Source organism: Corvus hawaiiensis, chromosome Z, assembly GCF_020740725.1.
Source record: "Corvus hawaiiensis isolate bCorHaw1 chromosome Z, bCorHaw1.pri.cur, whole genome shotgun sequence".
NCBI lineage: Eukaryota > Metazoa > Chordata > Aves > Passeriformes > Corvidae > Corvus > Corvus hawaiiensis.
This window is the reverse complement of record NC_063255.1, coordinates 60,887,705-60,910,678: the sequence shown is the minus strand read 5'-3', so window position 1 is coordinate 60,910,678 and position 22,974 is coordinate 60,887,705. Positions and strand designations below refer to the sequence as shown.

The 22,974-nt window shown below is 37.6% G+C and overlaps 1 protein-coding gene across 8 annotated transcripts in view; it reads right to left on the bottom strand.

Annotated features, from left to right (window-relative positions):
• BNC2 (basonuclin 2) overlaps positions 1 to 22,974 on the bottom strand; it is a 349,514-nt gene that overhangs the window by 97,285 nt on the left and 229,255 nt on the right. The window lies entirely within an intron of this gene.

Sequence of the window (22,974 nt, the reverse complement as noted above, 5' to 3'; positions counted from 1 at the left end):
CAGTAAACAAGTGTTAATATTTCTAGTGGAAGGAGCATCCATGGGGAATTCAGTGTAGTTAGCTGCACAGAGCAAAGAATCAGATCGGAGAGGGAATTGTGTCAGCTCTGGCGTGTCGGCAGTATGTGGCTGTCAGGAGTGTGAAGTGGAGCTGCTTCAAAGCTGAGTAGGCTGTGACCTGAATGCTGCACGTCCATGCAGTCAGTGTGAGAGGATCAATGACAGCATTTGCTGGGCTCTAGTCATCCCCTCTGCTAATGAAAGCAGTCCTGAAAGGCATAATGCAGGGCCTCTAGGCAGCCTAAAGCCTAGCATTAGCTGAGTTTGTTATAAGCTTGGCTGGCGAGTGCACTGAGTACCAAAGGCCCCCTCCTCTGTTGCTCTATCCCACCAACTCCCCCCAGCTGTCTGTTTAGTGTCACTCAGCTGGGATGGATCCCGTTAAAGATCTGACGCTTAGCAAGGACTCAGAGGTGTCTGGAATGCCTGCCTCTAATCATAAACACCACAGCTGGCAATGATGTGGTTGAGGAAAAAAAAATCACCTTGATCCAACAGCACACACTCCCTTTGATGTTTCTGCAGTGAGTTCACTGCCCAGAGAGAAAGGTACTGCTTTAAAAAAAATCAGGCTTGACATTCTCAAATCATAACCATATGACTCTCAATTCCAAGCTTAAAAAACCCCACAACCCAATCCCAGGAAAACACAACATTTTTTTCTGAGAAACTCAGGGAAGAAGCATCTGACAATGATAACATGAAACAGGTTTGGAAGATAATGGCAGTTTGAGAAGAAAACACTTCCAAAAAATTCAGACTGCCACTACCAAAAATGGAAGAAGCCTTCTGCCAAAGATTGCAAACTGTGGTGACCTCAAGTAAGAGACTGTAGCTGATTCAAGGGAAAAATGAAACTTTTCAAAGACAACATTGCTTGTGCTCTGCCACTGTTTATAAGTGCCTTATGCCCTCCTGCCTTTTGGGGTGGCCTGGTAAATACAAGAGCTCTTCTGTATTTTACAGTCCTCTGCCACAAATTTCTGTTAAATATTCAACACTGTGAGCATGATTTTTAAATTTTTTTACTCAGTCAGGTTACAAAGAGAATTGTGAATTCAGTGCAGAAAGCTTATTATTTATTTTTGGGTTTTTTTGCACTGCCCCTCTGTTTCATATATGGCCATGAAATATACAAATGCCCTATTTATTTTCATACTGCTTGGATTTCTTGATAGAAAAACTACACTGCTTTTCTTGCATTGATTTCTTTCTAGACACAAAGTGCTGCATATACCGTTTGCTAAAGATCTGGGAAAACTCTTAACTTTTTTTCTCTGACACATTCATGCTACTGTTTCCTTATGCTATACCATCTATACTAACACAGATAAAGGGTCTCATTTGAACAATCCTAACACAATATACAGTCTAATTTTCTTTTCATTATTCACAGCAAGGAGCATTACAATTAATAATGAAGCTCTTTCCAAGGCTATATGAAGAAAATGGCATTCTAGACGCACTGATGCAGGCACTTATTTGCTTGGTACAAAAAGAAAAATTTAGAACTAACTTTGAAAAAGTCTCTAAAAATGCATCTCCAAAATTTGCCCCTATTTGCAAATTAAAATATCTAGCATTTTTACATGGAAAATGAACAGCTGGCACAGCAGCAACTGCAAATAGTCATTTAGTACTCAAACATGTTTTTTGCCTTTCTGGACGTTTTTCTAAAAAGTCCTTTTTCATGATTTCATTTTACCCACAAGGTTTACTTCCTCATCCAGATAAAAAGGCCAGATTACATTCCCTCAGAATCAAAAACAATACTAGCAGCCATTCCCAAACAACAAAACTAAAGACAGCTCCATTACCTTTGATATTAATATGCACTGTTTGTTACTGTGGCTCAAACTGATCAGAGCCATCCTGACACAACTCAAGCAGAGATGTGACATCTCGTATACAAAACACAGAGCTTAAGAGTCAGTGTAAATTGAACTACCATGTCACGGCTGGAAAATCTGGGAGCTGTATTCCAAATCTATATGAGTTTTCACAGGCTGTTTGTGCTGACATTCTTCCCTGCAATTCTCTCAAATGCTGCAGATTCAGATAAGATTCAGATTTATGAAGTTTATGTACTGTTCTACAGTGGTACGCATGTTCATGTGTATGTGAAGGAGAAGGAGGCTAATTCAACTGGGTTATGAAACATCAACAATTTACATACCCCTATATGGCAATTTTTCTCTTATACTCTATGTAAGCTAAATACAATTAAATAATAGCCAAGATGGGCAGCCCTAGTGACATTTAAAAGAATGTGAGGGGGGGACACAAATCTGTCTTATCTCCTTGTGTATTAATCTCTTATTTTCAACCAGAAAGAATTAAAATCAGTACCAGAAAACTGTTACTAACATACTGTCATAAACACAGGTTAATTGATTTAAAAAAAAAAAAGGTATTTCCTCAAGCCTTGTGAAGAAATATGGATTTTACTGCAATGGCAGTTGTTTACCTCTGTATATGCAAGAGTTCAGGAGGTGAGAGTCAAGACAGGCATCCAGTTCTTCAAGGAAAAATCAGAGCTATCCATCCAGTCTGCTCCCCTACTGCAATTGAATAATTCTAATCTTACTGGCAAAGTCTATCATAAAATTCCTCCTTTTTTTCTATTCTTACATGACTTTCAAACATCACAGGATAAAAATAATGAGAAATCATTCTAATTATTAATATGGTTTTACTGTAAGGAATATTTTTTTGGCTTCCATGTTCTAATGTGACAAAATTAGTACAGAAATGTTACTTATCAGAAGCATTCCCCCAACAAAAAGCATAAGAGAATCCTGTAATATCTTTCTTCCAGCTTCATTTTACAGATCAGATTTAAAAGTGTTTTATTGATTACATGTTCTTGCATGGAATGACTACAAAAGATAAAAAAAAAAAAAAAAAAGCCAAACACTTTCCTGGTCACAAATGGGTATCCATTATGGTCTTAGTTTGACTAGATAAAGAGGACTGCCATTTAAGAGAAGGAAAAGAAAAAAAAGTTGTGGTTTTCATGGTTACACTACAGTGAATATAACTGAGCTGATGACAAATGAAATATCGTATGATTGTGCCTAAAATGCATGTGGCCTCCACCTGTTGCATTGACTGCACCAACATTCAGTTCATCTTACCAGCACCTAAAACTTATACATTGATTTAGTGCTCTATTATAAAACACACACATTGCCTTATAAAAGGAAGCTATTTTAATTCATATTCACCAAAAATGTAGAACATTATGACTTGTTAACTGACTTGATTTGCTAAACGTCTTAGATTCCATGTAACTGGCATTCCTCTAAACTGGCTGGTATGCAAAACATCAGACCTGTGCAAAATTCCAGGATGAGATAGCAGTTCAATCAGAAAGCAAATGCTTTGTAGCACTTACAAGGCTGCAGTTCAAGGATGCCTTCAGCCCTTCATTTCTAAACCAGTCCAAAGCTGCCTTCAGACAGCTCACTCACACCATGACAGAGGAGGTTCCACCTCACACCAACTCTCTAGTGACTCCTCCAGATGAATCAGAAGAGAAATTGACAAGCTGCAACGGCATTCTCAGATGAAGGGAGGCTGGCTGGCTGGAGAGTTTAGGATGAGACACGCAGGTCAAACAGAAGTCTTCAGGGATTCAAAAGCTCATGTTTTCTGCACCACTCCTCCTTTAAATATTGCAACAAATTCTGTCAAATTAAGTGCTCAAATATTTTCATTTATTTTACTTTTATGAGATGTAAATCTAAACTTGATTTAGAATTAATTCCACAAGTGATTATAAACCATTTAACTTGGGCACAACCATAAATTCCTGACACTGAAGTCTGATTTGTGCAGATCCTTACTCACACGAAGCTCTCTACTAATACTGAGACTGTTCATGTGGAGGAGGAAGAGTTTCAGTGCTAGAAGTGAAACCATGACACTGTGGCAAGCTGTCCACAACTTTTTTGTTTCTTCTGCTTTTGAAACGAACTGCCTCCTGTTGCTTTGTTTCTTTGCTGATTTTGGAAGCCTCATTGGGAACTTAATTTTTGTGCATACATAGCCTTTGTATCACTTCCCAAAACTTCAGTGCCACGATCATTCTATGGCTTTTGCAGTACACAATCTCTGCTTGCAGAATGGCTTCACCAAGTAGGTACTGGAGTAGTTTATGCTTTATGAAGTTTTCTCAAGATTTTGTTTTTTGGGTGTTTTCTTACAAGAGGTGATTGAAAATAGAAAGGAAAAGCCTGGTTTTCTTTATTTTTTTCTCTCTTTTTTTTTTCCCCTCTTTTAATACCCTTATTCTGAGACCATGTATGACAATACCTCTTGGAAAATTGCTCCTGTCCAATAACATGCTCAAAGTACTCCTTTGCCAGAGGCATTCACTCATTATATAAATCAAACAAGCATACAAAAACAGACAAAAAGTGACTGGTAATGCCCAGTGAATTTCTGTGCTCAGCTAAGATGATTTGGTGCATTGCATGCAGATGTCAGGTATTTTTATAAAGAGCTCCATTGTGCAGGGCCCCAGTACTCCTCCATTGCTCCCAGCACTCCCTTAAAAGGGGGGCGGTGGGCAGACAACCATTCCAGCTGGGCTTGGAACCTCGTCTGAGTCAGGAAAACCACAGCTCATAAGCAAAGAGGAAGCATAATGTTCTACAAGGACAAAACATTAGCAAAAATGTCACTCAGCCCCAGTTCCACATGTTGGCTGCCACGGCCTCTTCCTCCTAGCATGCCCGATTGATATAAATTCCATCTGCTCAGCAGCCAAGTGACAGAGAAGAAATACCGGCATCTGGTCTCTATTGCTGTCGGGTTTTTGTTCATGTTAGACCTTAGCTAGAAACATATGAAGAAATGAAGGTGCTGGCAAGCGACTAAAAGGCTGCACTGGCACAAATGAGACTTTCTGATGCTTTTCACACTTCACTCTGGATTTTTACAGGCAAAAAGATGGAGGAGACTTGATAAACTGAGTCTGGAGAGCCAATGGGCCTGGAGGTCATTTGGTGTTTCTAACTTTTTTTTGAGTGTTTAAAACTGTAAAGCAAAACAATTTTTTTTAACACAACAGAAGGTAATGAAGTCACACAAGAATGTTGCTCTTCGGCTAGGTTTTTTTCTCCTTCTCTTAAACATCCACTGGTTTGGACCTGATCCACTAGCACTTTATATTCTCCTGAGAAGCAGCTGGAAAGTGCCAAACCACTAACTTTTTTTTTTTTTAACCCCACTGTGTCCAGCAGAAAGCAAGTGCTTCAAACCGAGAGAGAGCAATAGAGCAAACCAGTAACATGCATTACTGTCTGAGAAATGATGCCTGAATGCTTTTTGAGAGCAGCTCCTGAAGAGATAGGGGAGACTGTGAGTCAGTGTGATTGCATGTGCATGTGTGTACTTTCAAAGATTTCTTTGAGGAATTGTTCCTCACACCAACAGAGGTGCAAGAAAAAATAAATGTGTGACAGAGAGGAAGGTAAAAAAAAAATACACTGGTAATAAAATTAGAGACAGATACTTTTCTCCTTGCCAAAAAACAATTGGAGCCAAAAACTTAGGAATTCATTTTGTACTTAAAGAGATCCACAAAACAACACAGGATAGTTGGTCTTCAGTAAGGTAAAATATTTATAGAATTTAAAGTGGAACCTAAATATTCCAAATCAATACAGATTTTGATTTTATTAGAATAAAAAATAGTGTCCCATTTATCTACCATGCCTCCAGCCCTTGTTGGTCTCATATGACTCCCTCTGCAATACAGCATCCTTCTCTTTTGTGTGACAGGACCACAAACTGACAGAAAGAAATGAAGCGAATGAACAGCTATCAGAACGACATTATAACACCAATGAGAGAGAACACATGTAAGAGAAGAGCTCTCAAGAACATATAAATATATAATAGAGCCCTGGAACACTCAATAATTAATTGTGAGGAAGAAGCTTTTATTTCAACAAAAAAAAAGGCTTCCAACTAGCAACCCCATGAGAATGGAGCAGTCCAGTATATTGATGCCCAAAAGGCAGTTCCATGCCAGTTCTTCACAAGGTGAAGTTCCCCTTTCATGCCTGGCCAGAATCACTTCAACACACAGTCTGTATTTCATCCTCAGATAAAGTCTGAAGTGGTACCTGCCTTCTGTGGTGGTTCCCTGCCTGCAGTGGAATTGCTCCCAGTGACTTCAGTGGGCTTTGCACCTAAACCAATAAAGTCAGCAATCTAGTTTGTCTAGAAGGATAAACAGTATTGCAAGATCCCATAACTAGGGGTCAAATATTCCACTGCTGGTTCACATCACTGAAGTGTTACTTAAGGAAGTTAATTCTGTTAATTTAGTGTTCCTCACTGGAAATTATTACTCAATTTGTAACCCAGATGAAAAGTCTTAAGTACACATGTAAAGAATCAGTGGTGCTCATTGATTAATAATGTGCCCCCATACAATCAGTGGTTTAGACTATTACAGAGAGTTTGAAAGAAGTATTCTACCTTCAGGTGTCTTTGCCTGGGATGTCTCCCTCTAAGAGTTGTCATTTAATCACCACCCAAACAAACTCAGTACAGACACTATAATGCCCTGCTCAAGGCATTCCTGCAGTGCCACTCCTGCAGAAAAATTCTGATTTTTACTGATTTATTAGAAGGCCAGGTTGGATTAGGCCCTGGACAACCTGTTTGAGTGAAAGATGTCCCTGCCTCTGGCAAGTACTATTGTAAGTAACTTTAAATTAGCAAATAATTCAATCTCACTATTCCAAACAGCACCATATTAACGTAAATACAGCTGTTAAATCGTGCAAGTTGCTTTGCCCCTGTTTCTGCTTAGGCAATAAGTAAAGAAGAAACTGTCTTTATCCAACATCTACAAAAGTAGTGTAGCAGCTACCTATGTATCACTTCAGAGCACCTCTCCAAAGCACTACCCTTGTTCATGGGACTGGACTTTTTTTGCCTTGATCCTAATGATTTCCTGTTCACAGACTGCACTGTGCTTACAGTAAGTTCCTTCTAAGCAAGAGGATCAGGTAACAGTAAGTTCCCAGTCAGAGCTTCTAGGAAAGGAAGCATATTATTCTCAAAGAGAAGGTCTTAGTATTCTGTTATGCAGAGTAATGGAGTAAAAATGTAAGCTTTTATAACTCAGTGGCAACCAAAGTCACTTTTATCTTCCCTCCCCTTCGCCTATATTGGTAGCTGATACAGAGTCTCAGTCGTCATTTTATACAGATTTCTGGTGGATTGACATCATTGAGGGTACTACCACAGTAAAAATAAAGAGTAAGACAACTTTTTTAGCATTCAATAGATGTGTGCACTACACATAATGGTTCAAACTGACTCCAGGGTTAGACTTTCAGGGAAATCAACATGGCTGTGTGAGACCTAAGACGGTTTGTTAGGTGTCTCACTGTCTGCAGCAGACAACTTTATACTTCCCAAAGGCAAGGCTTGGTGCACAGTCAGCGATGAGAGGGGACAATTGAGCTGCCTAGCGCTGGAAGCATCAGTGCAATTTCCCACAAGTCGGGAATATGAAACAGCACAGCTGCTGGGATGAGTGAATAGCTGAAGGAGCTTATGTGAGCTTCAATAGCAGGCCTGAGCAGTGCTCCGCTGTGAATGACAAGTGATGGGCCAAACCACTGGGGAGCTACCGATGAGTTATTAATGGTGACAGGTACACTACCTGGGAGACAGGTTGAGAGGGGAAAAAGATTATTTATAAGTGAATAGTTAACAGCTGTACCCACTGCTAAGCATTACATGGATGCCACAAACTGTAGAATTCAAATCTTGGGTTATTCAAGCACGAACAACTGCCTGTCACCAACCTGTAACACATCGGTACAAATTAAGGTGGGAGAGACGACACGAGGCTGGAACGATGCCTTGCTCAAGTAGACAATGTCATCACAGAGTGCAGATAAGAGCGAGAGAAGGGCTGAGATAACCATGAAGTGAAATATGGTTCTTAATAATAATGATGAATTTGCAAGAACAGCTTTTTAATTTTTCCTGAGGGCTTTTGGAAGAGAACAGATGCTGAATATGTCCTGTACTGACATGAATAAATGGGGGGGAAATATAATAAGCAAAAGAAATATTTTCAAAGAAGTTTTGAAATGAGAAATAATATATTTCTATTGTGGAGATAATTTCTTCCATCTCCAGCCCCCTCCCAAGTTTGAAAGCCACATTGTTAAGATTATAATATAATGTTCTTACAATACCTACAAAAATATAGTCACCTATTTTTTTCCCAAAGGAATGAAGCATTGCAGTACTGAGTGTATTATGAGTGGCCTGAACAAAAATCTTTCTAATCTATTTCTCTTGTACAATCCTGTACTGAGAGAAGCAGGGAATACAAACTAAATAAAACCCCAAATACAAACTAAATAAAACCCCAAAATATTCAAAAACCCCAAACACAAAAACATCCCTCCCCTCCCCCCTCCGCCCCCCCAGGATTTTGGAAATGTTTTCATAATGTGAATAGTCATGAAAGAAACTGGTTTTGAGTCCTTTCCTATTCCACTGCAAAGATAGGTCTCTGCAGTAACTGCTTACATACAGGAAAAAAACCCAAGAAATAATTTGATGGCTTTTTTTGTGGTCTTTTAATGAGTTAGAGCAGTTAATTACCTGCAAGACCAGCCAGGTGCCAAGACAATAAGGAGGTTTCACTGATTTCAAAGTTTGCACAAAGCACAGGCTGGAAGTTGTCCACTAGGTATCTGATCAGAGACACCTTCTACCTGCAACAAAATGTGGCAAATGACTAATAAAAAAATAAAAAAATAAAAAAAAAATCAGTTTTTCTTGAAATAGAGTCTCACACAGATTGCAAAGTGGTAAGAAAAAAAGAAGGCTAGTCAGCAACAGCTGGATTTCTCCAAGGTGAAGGGAGAAAAGTGTTTATGTCTATGGTTACTGCCTCTTCTCATTTTTATGCCATAGGGACACTGTGCTCTTACATACTCTGGAGGAGGGAGATATGTGAGCCAGAAAGGGTTCATACTTCAAAAAGCTTCTAAGGCTTTAAAATATCATGGCAGAAGCTGATTCAGCATTGTAACTGTTTTCAGGATTTAGTCCAAATCTTTCAGTTTTGGCATTCCAAAGGGAACACCACTAAAAGGCAAATTGTCCTCTGCATGTGTGTGTTGGAGGCAGATGTGATATTAGTCAAGCTTACTTGTTACCTGCTTTCTGATATTCATAATATTTAATTATTTCCCCTTTTCTGTTTCACTCTGGTTCTTATGGAAAGCTGCTATGGTTCCTCAGTGTCTGAACTTCTCACACTGTGAATCAATACTTAAATAGATAGTCAAAGCAAGTGAGACAGTTACATTTTATCATAACAATTGATACAGTATTTTTATTAAATACTATGCTTTGTGGAAACTGCTTTTCACACAACTTCTGGGCATAAAAGAAACACAACATAATTTTTAAAGGTTTCGTGAGAGAATTGGGAACTGAACACAAGTTGAATTTGGCATCAGTAGCCTTCTGAAAATACCACACTAATATCCCCAGATATTGACTAAATCCTTGTTTCACTTCCATCCTACATTTAATTTTTTTATGCTTAAAAGTCACATGCTAGAACACCTGGTCTAAAGGCATAGGAAACCTAAGTCAAATTTCACAGAGTGAAATTTGAAAAGTTAATTCCCGCTGCTTTACTGTCAAAAAGTGTGGAATTTGCAGTGAGCAAGGTGGGCTTAGTTTTGATATCTACATTAATCTATATCAATTAAGGAGTTTGTTACTGCACAAGTTTTTTCATTGGTTACAATCAGTTCACCTCTAAATGAGAATTTTCTTTCTTGTATTCATAGATGAAAATTGAAACATCAATTTCTTTAGTTTCTCGTCAAGGTAGGTCTATGAATTTAGAAGCATGTGTTTTGATATCCAAGTTTGCATGGAGATATCAGTGTCTGTTGCTATCATGCCCAGAAAGTAAAACTGTAACTTTTTTTTTAAAATCTGTAAATGCAAAAAGAATAACTTCAAAGTTTTGTTGGCTACCTTTCAGCAAAAACAAACAAACAAACAAACAAAGCCACCAAAATTGCTATAAAGCATATGGTGCAAACCATGAGTGTGCTTATTTTTTATTGGTCTACATTATTTACCATGTAATTGGGTCAAAATTAATGCTTTAAGGACTATACAGAACATTGTATTTTTCTCAGCTCCACACATCAAGTCCATGCACCAAAGCAGGTCTCCTTTTTTTCCTCCAAACAAAATGCAGTACTATCTCTTTTTTATGGATTCATTATAAGTTCTTGAGTGACACAAAGGCCAAGCTGCCAATAGAAAGAAAAAGCCAGGATACTAAGAAGGACAGCTGGTTTCTAAACATGGCAAAGGTTGTTGGAAATGTAACATTCAAGGACTTTTCCCTTGCCTGTGTTTGATTCTAGATGTACTGTGTTCCTCACGCTACCCCAGTTGGTCATGTATTAACAAGTACTTCAACCATTTTTGCAAGCCTCCTCCTCTTTTTCACAGAAGGTATTTGGTAAATTATGTCCACACATTTCAAAGGGAACAGAAACTCCTACCTTAATTTGTACGTACTATGTAATCAGGTTAGCAGGCAGGTCAAAGTCTTGGCTCCCTGTGCAGCCAGAGTCAGAGAGTTGTGCTCTAGGGTGGCCTGCAGCCACCCAGATAGAGGGAAAGGAATTGGGGATGCAGCAGCTATCCATGGCTGACAAACAGACACCAGGGAGGTGATGGCAGAGTGGGAAAGGACCTCATGCTCACTAATTATTTTTTCCACCTATTCCACAGACTCCAGATTGGGGCAGGAAAGAAAGAAAGAAAGAGCAACCTGGACTAAAGTTAAGATCTTACTTTAGGGAGGCTCTGGTCATCATCGAAAATGACAAAAGTGATTTGGAGGAGTCATTATGAGAATCTGCTTTATTAGTGAGTCTCCATTTGTATAACACACCATAAACAATTCACAGCTTGGTTTTGAGAGATGTAATACGCGTCTGTGTGGAAACAGATGGAGTCTACTCCAGTGAAAACAATTAACAAGAAAGAAAGAATCTTTGGAAGTCTGCAATTTTTAAATGAAACATGCCTCGTACAGTTCTTACAACCTGCTATTCATTTCTTTTCAAGAAAAGGGCAGTGCTTACAGGAAGAGAACTGTTATGTGACCTCAGCTGACCTACATACATTCACTGAGACCCCAATTCAGAAAAATATACAAGCATATGCTTAATGTTAAACGTGAATAGAACATTGTTGATGTCAAGTGCACTAATTGTATAAGTTAGGTAGGTTCTTATGCACCCTGCTAAATCAGCAACCACCTTCTGACAGTGTCTGAGCAGTTATTTGGGTAACAAATTAAGTTTGGTTCCCTATGGCTTTACATCTCTACAATAAACTGAGAACTCTTTTGGTTTGCATCTTTATAGCATCTTTCCTCCCTACTTCTTTACTATAGTTTCTTTGGTACGTCAAAAGGGATGTGTTGCTTTTTCTCCAGTATCTCTCTCTACTACCTGGCCACTTACACAAAACATTTAGAGACTTCATAGATTTTGAGGACTTTCCTTCCCGTCGCTTGAACTAATCTCAAAATAGTTACAAAAAGCATTGTTGTAACAGTCCTGCTCATTTGAACAGCTAGATAAAAGCAAACAAACAAACAAAGAAGGACTTTCTACAGTGCAGTAGCTGCTGAAATTCCAATACTATTATCTTGGATGAACTGAGGGTAAACACTGCTGAAGTGAAAACAGGTACCTTAGTAAAGGACTTAGAGAGTACTCCAGCATAAAGCAGACTGGTGGTGGAAAAGCCTTACAGACACACACCTAAAGACTGATGTGACAGTACTGGAAATTCATACTGTATTACTGAAGTTATTATTCACGTATGGGAGTATATGCATAATTTCATTTTGAATTTTCAGGTTGAGGAACTTCTGGAGCACCTCAAACTGTACTGACATTAAAATTCTTCAAATGTGCTTCAAAGCCTATAAACTTTCCATTGCATTGGCACTTCTCTCCTGTTCCAAACAAATCTCAACATTGACACAATAAGCAGTTCTGTGCTAAGGTACTATATTTTCATTGAACTACTTCATCCTGCAGGTTAATATTCACCAAAGAAAAACAGCAACAAACCAAACAAATTTTAAAAAAGTTTGAAAAAAAAATTTTAAATTTTTTCTGTAACTCCAGCAAAAGTGAACAGTTCAGGTTACTTGTGTTAAAATGTTTCCCTGACCCAAAGAGAGAGCAAACTGCAGTTCAAAAGAACAGATATTCAGATATGTTTTGAAATACCAGAGCAAACTTCCACTTCATAATTGCTATAGGACAGTATTAATACCACATGCAATAATGCTGCACTGTAACACAGCAACAAAATTAGCAACTTGATATACATACAGGGTCACAAGACTGTACACTTCACAACACACCATGTTCCAGGCTTTGAAAATATACATAATGAGGTATTATGAGACGCTCTTTCAAGATTCATCTTTGGCTCATCCTGTACAATCAATTTGCTAAGCCATATGTGACTGGAGGGACATGGGCTTCTCAAGCCACAGCCTCCAAATGAAGACTGGAAATGGCTAGGTCTGAGATGGTATGAACATCATAATTGGCTGCTATTCTATCTCTGGACAACCCCACATCTGCTGGTCAGTTGTCCCAGAAGAGCTTCTTACACTCTGTAACATCTGGGTGCTCTGCAGCCTCACAACAACCATAATTGTGTGAGAATCTACTACAGACATTATTAATTCTTTGCTCTTTTTCTACCAAGAAACACATATCTGCCTCCAGCTGTGGCAGAAAATGAATGCCTATTACCTCACAGCTCTTTGAGCCTACAAATGAGAGAGAAGAGCTCTGTTTTGCATCCTGTGGTACTGTTTGAAATGCTCCTATCAAGAGGAAACCAGCTCCCACATGGAAAGCAACTAAATTAGTACTAGTTAAATTCTTTAACTCCAAATTTAATTTTATTTTATGAAATCCTTTCTAAAAGACATGGGTTGGACAAAAGCATTTCTGTGGATCACAACATTACATACTCAGCATGAACGGAGCAAATTTTCCCAGGCGTTGCCCTAGCTACTTCCAAATAGTCTGAGAGCTTTTAATGGAAAGCCTGCAGAAACACAAGCTACATTGCAAACAACCTGATGAGTGGCCTTATTTCTTCCATTCCTGTTTGTCAGCGCCATATGCCAACTTAGACACAACTTAAAGACACACAATATCCAGAATGCATGGATAAAAATGCAATGTTATGTTAATTCTACTACCATACCTACATCATTACTCAAGCTATACAGATACAAACAAATCCAGCAAGCTGACATACACTGAGCCAGCAGTCTTAAAAATCTACTTGTCCTACAAGTGACTTCCTTCTGTGCAGACAACTGCCAGTCAGTAATAGAGGTTTCCACACCCTTTTTCCACACCCTTTCCAGTAGATGGAATGCAAGACTTCAGGGTGCAATTCTGGCAAGATTCATCATGAAGAATCCACCAAGACTGGATAGAAAAAGACATACTTTACTGTACTATAAAAGGTAAAAATCATCTAATGAAACAAAGTCTTTCTCTTCTATTTGCTAAAACGATTATTAAAAAAAAATTACTGAAATTACTGTTCCAGGGGTGGTGATGTTTCAGAATTTGACTAAAGAATAATCATAATTACACATTCTATTTCATTAGAGGATCTCAAAGCACTTCATAAACATTAATTAACAACATCCAAGTATAAATTGGGATGATTAGAACATTTTGTTAAAGCTGTGGGGGAGGAGAAAAAAATCAAGCTGAAGCACAAAGGATACATACAGCAAGTTAATATATTAGAGCCAGTAGAGTATTACACACTTCTTGGCTTCAAGTTAAGTATTCAAAATTCTAGAACATAGTGTGAAATGACAGGCAAATCAGAGAAGGTATTTCAAGCACAGGAAAGAAAAGTAAATTTCTTAATTAAAATATAGGAGTTCATTAGAATCAAAATGTACCTTGATAAGTAAAAGGGGTTTGTCTGTCTACATTCAGTGCTGTCCTCTTACTGCCTAGAAGGCAACAGTAAGTGTTAATGACATTTAGCCCTCCTAATAAGAGTCACTCACACTTCACTGTTATTCCTTGTTATTGCTCAGGACAGGCACTAGCACCTCACTGAAAGATCAGTGCTGCGAGGGAAAAAAGTTCCCTTGAGATCCCTTGGACTTCAAGAAAAGGAGAAAATCAACTGATGCTGGACAGATGACAAGTTTGATTCTCTGTGGCCCTTCTTGATTCCTAAGTGTCTGTGGACCTAAATTTCATAAGTGCCTGAAGTCAGGGCTGAGACACACAGACAATCAAAACCACACCTAAACTCAAAGCAAGAGGTTTGTAAACTGGAAAAAAAGTCTTAAATCCATTTAAATGTTGTGGTCTGGACTCCATACTCTCTAACTGAGTTAATCTCCATTGATGTTTAGCTGAATGGTTAATATCACAGCCTTATCACCTCCAGGACCATGATCTGAATTCAGCCCATAAAAAGCAGAAGTTCTAATCTCTGAGCTGCTTTTTGTGAGAAGAATGACATTAATTCCTTGGATTCTTGGCACAACCCACTCCCCTCCACAGGCGCACACATATTTCCCCTCAATCAATAGCTTTATGGACTTTTTTTCCCTTTATTTTATAACAGGTCACTGTATTTATCACAAGAAAATTGAGGTGAGCAGTAACCCCAAGATCCTGTCCTCAACTCCGTGGTCATATTTCTTTGACATAGTGCAGGATATGTTCTGGTAGGGGCTTCAACATGGCACTGTCAGAAGGAAAAGTGATTTTCTTGGCTACAAGGAAAGCCATTCTCTCCACTCCCTTCATTCACAGAGAATCAATCTTAAACCCAGAGATTTTTGTCAAAGACACATACAATCACAACCTATTAGAAATATAAATACAATTTATAGATTGTTAGAGTCCATGTATATATACATAAATATACATATATACACATATACATACACACACACACATATATATATACACACTCATACATATTTCAAGGGAAAAGATATGTGATCATAAATGGTTATTAGAAATTCAACCACATTCTGAAGCAAGAAAGCTGGAAATAGTTTCCTCCTTGGCTTACCTGCCAAGACCCAAGTTCAGGGCTCTGTTTCTTCTGAAATGCTTGATGGCATCACTCACACCTAAAACAGCCTAGGGAGCAAACTATTCCTCCCACCTCCTTCATCCTTCATTCTGCTTTGGGTGTTTGTGATTTCATCAGCTATCACAAGAGAGACACAGGATCATGAACTCAAGCCTTGGCAGGTGAAGAGATTTTCAGCTCCATTTTAAAAAGCAAGCACACATGGTCCTGGCACACACCTGACAGACCTTCAGTAACAGCCATTTCCATGCTCTGCAGTCTAGTAGCTGTGCGAAAAGTACATCAGTGGGATCACAGCTTCTCACCCCTAGTGCTGTAAACAGTCAGTACACATTCCAGGTAGGACAAACACACCTACACAAAAGTCTCTCTCTCCCCCTCTCTTTTTTTTTTTTTTTTGACTTTGACAGCCATAAATGTTTTCCATTAAAAGGCCGCCTTTACACGTCTGAGCAATGTGAAGCACTATGGCTATAAAGGCTAACTATTTCATAGTAGTCATTAGGAACTAGAATGATGTATACTGCTGTTGATCACCAGGGGTTATACAGCCCTCTGCTTCATTACCCGTGCAAGATGCAAGACACAGAGCAGCAATAGCACAGCTCTCCAGCTGCACATATTCTGGAAAACCCAATGATTTTTGCATATACTGAGACATCTGTTGTTACGTAACTTGTCCTGGTGGCATTCAGAAATGTCATCAAACTCTCTAGACTTTATTTTTATTGTTGCTTGGTTAAAGGATGAACTGTCATGATAAATATTCTCATGTAGTGTGATCGGTAGTGTTACTATTAGAGGTACAGAACCAAAAGCAACAGAGAGATGTTAAGCAAGTTAGTGCAGGTACAGAGAAAATCTGAAAGCACTTCACACTATAGAACAAGTGGCATTGCTTTGCTCAAACACACAGCAATGCTTCCCACTGGCTCAGCAGTTGTGCTTTGTTTTCTATCTCCCTTTTCAGTACTTTAAGGTTTATCTGAGCTTTTTCCACCCTCTGTTTAGGGTGAAGATAGAATAGTCATGCCTAGATTAGAACAGCTAAGAAGAATACAAAAGAGGAAGGGGCATAGAAGAGGATCTCTGTTTCACAGAAATGTAGGGGAGTCATACTAAACTGACACGCAGGGGAGAAGAGAAACTCCTCCAGTTTCAAATAATAGTGTACAGTGATGTCATGGGAGGAATAGAGCGCTCAGAAGATGGATATGTCATCTAACAGGTCCTTTTCATCTTCTTGTGTTAAAGAGGCAAAATCAGAGAATAAGGGGAAGTGAAAGTAAGGTGAGGTTGAGGAAGGGAAGACAAGCAAGAAAAAAAGGGGAGGGGGAACGGGAGGTAGTGACAAAATAATAAGGAAGTTGAAGTGGAAAGAGAGGAAGGAAGAAACAGACAGGCACAAAGAACATGAAAAAGGCAGAGCACATACAAAAGAGACACTTTTAAATCCCATGTGTACTACAGGACTAGAAGTCTGGATAAATGTTACCCAGCTTTGTGTCTTGGTTCCTCTGAGAACCACTGTTGAAAAACATCAGAACTAAAGCACACATATGAGTGTTAACATTAACTACAAGGAAGAAAAGAAAACACAAGACAGAATTGTATCTAACAAAGCTGAAAAAAGTAAATTAATCTGTAAAAGGGTAACTCTATTCATTATCAAGTAATTAAATATGGGTGGCAGTTATTATGGGAAACACAATCTTGTATGTGAAAGACTTACATTGTACTTTGGCTTTGTTAAAATCATTACTAGATAAACTTCTTAACCTTTATCTGCATCAGTTTTACAAATTTTTTAGTAAAAAAATATACTACTCATAGAGGCATGGAGACTGCTTCTTAAAAGGCATGGAAATCCTCCAGTGGCCACAGCTAAAAGAGTGTAAAGTATTAATTAAGTTATTGACAAACAGACCAATGAGGAATGAGAAGCAAAAATAAATACAAAACCTTCACATACAAATTTCCTTTTTTATTATTCATATGTGTAACTGTCAGTTAACATTTTCTGGGTTGCAATGGTCAACTTTTTTCTTTTTTTTCATAATTCAGTTGCCTATTTCTCTTGATTTTCCTTAAAAAAGAATATAGCATACAACACTTTAATGGTGCTCTTGTTGTGAAAGACAAAAACAGTAAAATCATCTGACAGCACTTGGGGAAAAAAAAACCTGACACAAACTTTGTGTGACTCATGATTATGGATGGCAGACTACATTGAACTTAAAGTATGATATCATCACTACAGCAACTGACACTACATGTCCACCTTGCAAAAGTTGATATCAGAGCTTCTGTTTATTTGTTTTCTTTCTAATGTTCTTTATCTTTAAGCAATGAAGGCTGTTTGACAAGCTGTTTAATGAAATGGTCCTTGCACTTGGGTTCTACAGCAAAAGTTCAAAGATCTTAAAAGGCAAATAATTTCAGACAGAAAATCTAAGACTTTATAAAGTCTCTAAAAGAGTTCAGACAGCAACAGAACCCATCTTTTTCTGAAATCCTCCACAGATAAGCCAATGGTGGGCAATATTTAATTTTAAGAACAGTAAAGCAATTTCAATCTGTGCATATGGTTAATATTTCACCTGCTTAGAAGGTGAAGTGCTAAGGGATTACTTTGAGAAAGAACAGAAAAGAAATTAAGAATATTATTAAAGATGCTCAAGTTTCTTTTTTTGGCGTCTACCCAAATATCTTCATTTAATTTGCATGTAAGAATCATATACATGAACAAACTAGTGGTGGTAAACTAGGACAGAAACCAAATTACCCATACTACCAAGAGCAACTGTGTTTTACAAACATTTGAGGAACTGTTTGTCAAATATAACTGACAATATCGGTTATATATATACTGATATGTATATCAATATATGTGAGCATGTAGTTTGCATATACATATGCATATAACTAGTTTTTCTTTTAAAATCTCTGAATTATTTAAACATTGCTATGTATTTCATAATTTCAAGGAGTTTGTTTTTGTTAATGGGATTTTGCTTTTTTTGAAATAATGTCTAAAACTGCTTGTCCCTCCCCAGTCTCTGCCCTGTACCATCTATACCTTCTGAGAGCATACCTTCTTAGTTGTATTTTTGCTTAACAGTTGCTTTAGGACTATAGAACAAGCACAGCAATGGAAGACTAAACCAGTTTTCCCAAAGCAGAAAATTATATCCAATAATTTTGAATTTCATCATTTTCAGCATTGACTTTGCAATGGAATAGATGTTCATTTAGGGTCAGTGATTTCCCATGCAAAGTCCAGTATATGAACTTTTGTGAGTTAGTCTCCTTTTGGACCTATAAAATACCCATAGTCTTCCAGCTGGCTTTAGTTCTGACTTTGTTCTGTGTTATTTATTTTTTAAATTTCTCATAGTTGTTAGTGGCACCAGAGAGTCTGGCACCTAAGACGTTCCCTGTGAACTACTGACTAATCTACTTTTTTCAAGGGAATGATGATAAGAATGGGACTCCTAGGTCTAGACCATTTTTCTTAATTCTCCCAATGTTCTGTTCTGTGCCTCTGCTTCCTTCTTCGTATTGTAAAGACAATATATATTTTCCTCTTTTATGCTAAGAGAGTACGATAATTTCATCTCAAAACAGTTAAAAAAGTGTTGAGCTGTTACTCAAAACTGAACCATTATTTGCAAGGAGTCAGTCTATGGTCTCTTAAGTTGTAATCACATGTCCTGTCTTCTGTAGCTGGACCAGTGTAAAAGCTGAATGCCCCAGCTCTTCACTGCTAGTGGCATAATTGCTCTCTAGCCCTATCCTCTCAGAATAATGAGATTTAACTTGCACATGTTTAGAAGGAGGATTTTTCTAACCTGGTTTGTTTAGAGAGAACCTGGCTAGGGAGCAATTACACATGTACCCACACTAGCAAATGGATGGGGTAAAGTATTCTCCAGTGGTGGATCATTGAACAGCTGGCAAAGTTACCTCTTCTCTCAGCTGGAATTAAACCAGGGTTGGAGACTCATAGTTGAGCTGTTCTTTACAGTAAAAGTAACATCATTCAAATCAATAGAGCCACTAGTCACATACATCTCTTTGAGTAGCACATGCAGTATCTGACCCAAAACACCTACTCTGTGACAAAAATAATTTCTTGTCATGTAAAGACACGTGAAGTTAGGTGTTCCCAAAAGAGAAAACTTTCAGGCTCACTTACCACATATGGGTCAATAGCAAATACAGTAACTTATTTCCCTGAGATAGAAAAACAAGACTAAAATCTGAAGCACTCTGAATTCCCATGGAGCAAACACAATCCAAACTGTTCCCCTATGCCATAAAGTTATTTTGAGGATCAGTTCTAAACATGCGAGAACAACTCCTCTTCTAAAACATTAATCCTGTGACAGTCTGATGAGACTGTTGACCAAATTGTCACTAACATTTCATTGATTGGTATCTATTCACCAGGAACTAGATTTATCTCATGGAGGCCAGAGAATGTTGCCAGGTCTTAATGCCTCTCAACCATTACTGGCAATGTTGTGACTGTGCCCAAATGTGAAAGGCAGTGTTATCAAATTACCTCTGTGGCTTCAGGGTTCCTTGACTTCCTGTGCTCTATTAATGTATCCACTGAATGAAGGCATAAATACTGCATTTTTCTCTGCCCACTGCTTTTTAATTCGCTATTTGAAAACATCATTAGTCAAAATGAAGGTATTACAGATAATCCCACCCACCATGCAGTACTAACAAACAACTGTTTTCCTCTTGTTTCTCTAGTGGAGCAAGCCATGAGCTTTTTCTCTAAAGTTACAAGGAAAAAGTTGTGAGGTTTGCAGGGGGGTTTGTTCATTTAGTTGGTTGTTGGGGGTTTTTTTGTTGGTTGGTTGGTTGTGGTTGTTGTTGTGGTTGTTGTTGTTTTGTGGGAAGAGGGATTTCTATAGATCTTGAACAGAACAGAAAACATCTGACAATAGTAATTGATTTTGAGTGGATGCATCTACCCTATCCCTCAAAAAAGCCTCCATTTAGGAAAAATGTTAAGTATTTTAAAACTTCCATAATGGTGAGGGCGCATTCAGCACCTTTGGACCATCCCAAAACATAAAATTCCAGTTTTGTGCCAGCTATACAAATCTCTTGCACTGTGGTTAATTAATGAACACTGGAACTTGAACCTGGATTAAGTATTCTGGAATCTGTTACAACCATTACCTCTCCCTATTCTGTTATTTCTCTTGGTCCTTGCTAATAAGCTTCCTGTTTTTCCTCTCCTGAGGAAAAAATGGGAGAACAGTGTTATACATGATTCTTGTAAAGCTACAAGTGTAAAGTATTATTTTTACTAGATTATGCGTCTCCAACTACACTACCATAGCAAACCTTTTCCTATGGATATATATTTCTGTATTTGATATACAATGAGTATATATAAATGTATGGTAAATCTACTAGCGTTGACTCAAATTAGGTGATAAGTTAGGTGGGTTTGGACACACAAGTTACAAAGAACTGTAATTCATGACTGAGAGTCAGATGTTCCCCAGTTCACTGCATGACAGCCTATCAACAGTCCCATAGTTTGTGATACTCTGGGTGATTTGTTTCAGTACTTGATACTTTTAATACTCCTGTAGGATGCTCACAACACTTCATTCAGGGTTTTTTGCATGTAAAAGCTTAGTTTGAAAGCCTCAAACAATTCTTTAAAAAGTTCCAGTCTGTAATGATGAGCTTCATGATACAATACCTTTTGCTCAAAGACATTACCTGTACGCACTTTTACTGTGCTAGTGTCACTACCTTCTTCCCTTCAAATTTCCCTGCATACTCCTTTTCTCCTTTAAAACAGATACTTTCAATAGAGCTGGTTTTAAAAAAGACATTTTTATTAACATAGATTTAATTAATTTTCCCAAGGTTTCTCTGAATATATGTTTTGCTAAGCATTTTCCTTTTCTGCCATATACTGAGTTTTCTAGCTATAATGGAAACAAAATGCACTTTTTGCCTAGAGATCCTGTGGAGGTATTTAAAAGCCATCTGGATATGGTCCTGGACAAATAGTTCTAGGTGGCTCTGCTTGGACAGAGGGTTTGGACAAGATGACCTCCCTTCTAACCTTGACCAGTGTGTGATTCTTTGAAATTAGACAGCTAAATTAGGAGGGATGCTCAGCTATACCTATCATAGGTCTTCATTCACTCATTAAGAAAATCCACAGTCAAGCACTAATGAAGTCAATATATGGCAAGTCTGAAACAGCTGTCCTTAACTTTCACTGATAATTGTTCACATTTAAATGGCATAACATTTAATATACTGTTGCTGAATATAGTGATGGCAAAATTCATGCCTTGGGGGCTACAATATGACTGAGTTTTAGCCAGATAAACTGGACTGTGACCTAATGGGGTATTACAGGCCTTTACACTTTTCAGATGCATAGGTCACAATCTCAGTCTGCATAAACATCTATGTAATTATATTACAAGCCATTCTTGTACATACTGAGATCATTCCAAAAGATAATTAAAACAAAATCAATATGAGCATGATTCAACAGCCTTTAAAACAAGAAAACTACTGATTTCAGTCAGTCTTCTTGTCTTTAAGAGACACAGAATTACATTCCATGCTTGTAATATATTACTCCTAATTATTAATCACGTTTAGTAACCAGCAGATTTCTAATATTAGATCTTAAAAATTATGCATTTTTATATGTATTCCTTTACAAATCAAATTTCTTCAGCCCTCTAGATCAGTATGATTCAGAATCCAGGAATCTAAAATATGATGCAATATGCACATAATGCCAGTACATATCTCTGTAGATATCTCTCATGTATCCGTCTTAATTATCTATCATATATAAAATCCATAAATGCATAACCATACATTTACATCTTACAAACATGATAGATATCCACTGTATAAATATGATGGATATATCCTTATATGTACATTTTAGACTGGTAATGGAAAAAATGGATTCTGTTCTACTTGAATAGGTGTAACACTTAGCCTTTACCAAACAGATGCCTGAGAGAATCCTGAAACAATTAAAGAGATCCATTCCATATATGTCCTAACATGAATAAAAAGATTTCATTATTAACATACAAACCTTTTTAGTTCTCTTTCTCTAGGACTGTTTTACAATTCAGTACATTTTTCTGTGAAAATCCATATATAGAGCATTTAGGAAAATATTTATGAGCACAGAAGGTGAAGTTTTCCATAGAATCACATAAAGCTAATTTACTTCTTTCACACAAAGTACAGAAATCTGAAGAGGAATTAAGAAATAGAGTCAGAATTTCTCAGAGCAGGTATAAATGCCATATTTTCAATAAAGTTCTAAGCATGCGACCATTGCCTAAGAAAGTAAAGCAATAAATCAGCAACTAAAATTTTCAAAGTTTTTTAGGCATGTCCATTTCAATAACTGGATGAATTCTAGATGATGCAGAGCTCCCACAAAGTCAGTAGCAATTAAGAGAATTCAAAAGTATATAATCTTAGGTTATTAATCAGAAATAGTCTTACAAAATGTAAAAAGTCACTTGGGAACTCAATAGATTATGAAATTTTTCAGATAAGCAACTATATATATATATATATGTATGACCATACTCCTAAAGCAAGCCTGCCCATTTTGCTATTTTTCTTTTGTTTGTTTGCCTGTTTCAACTA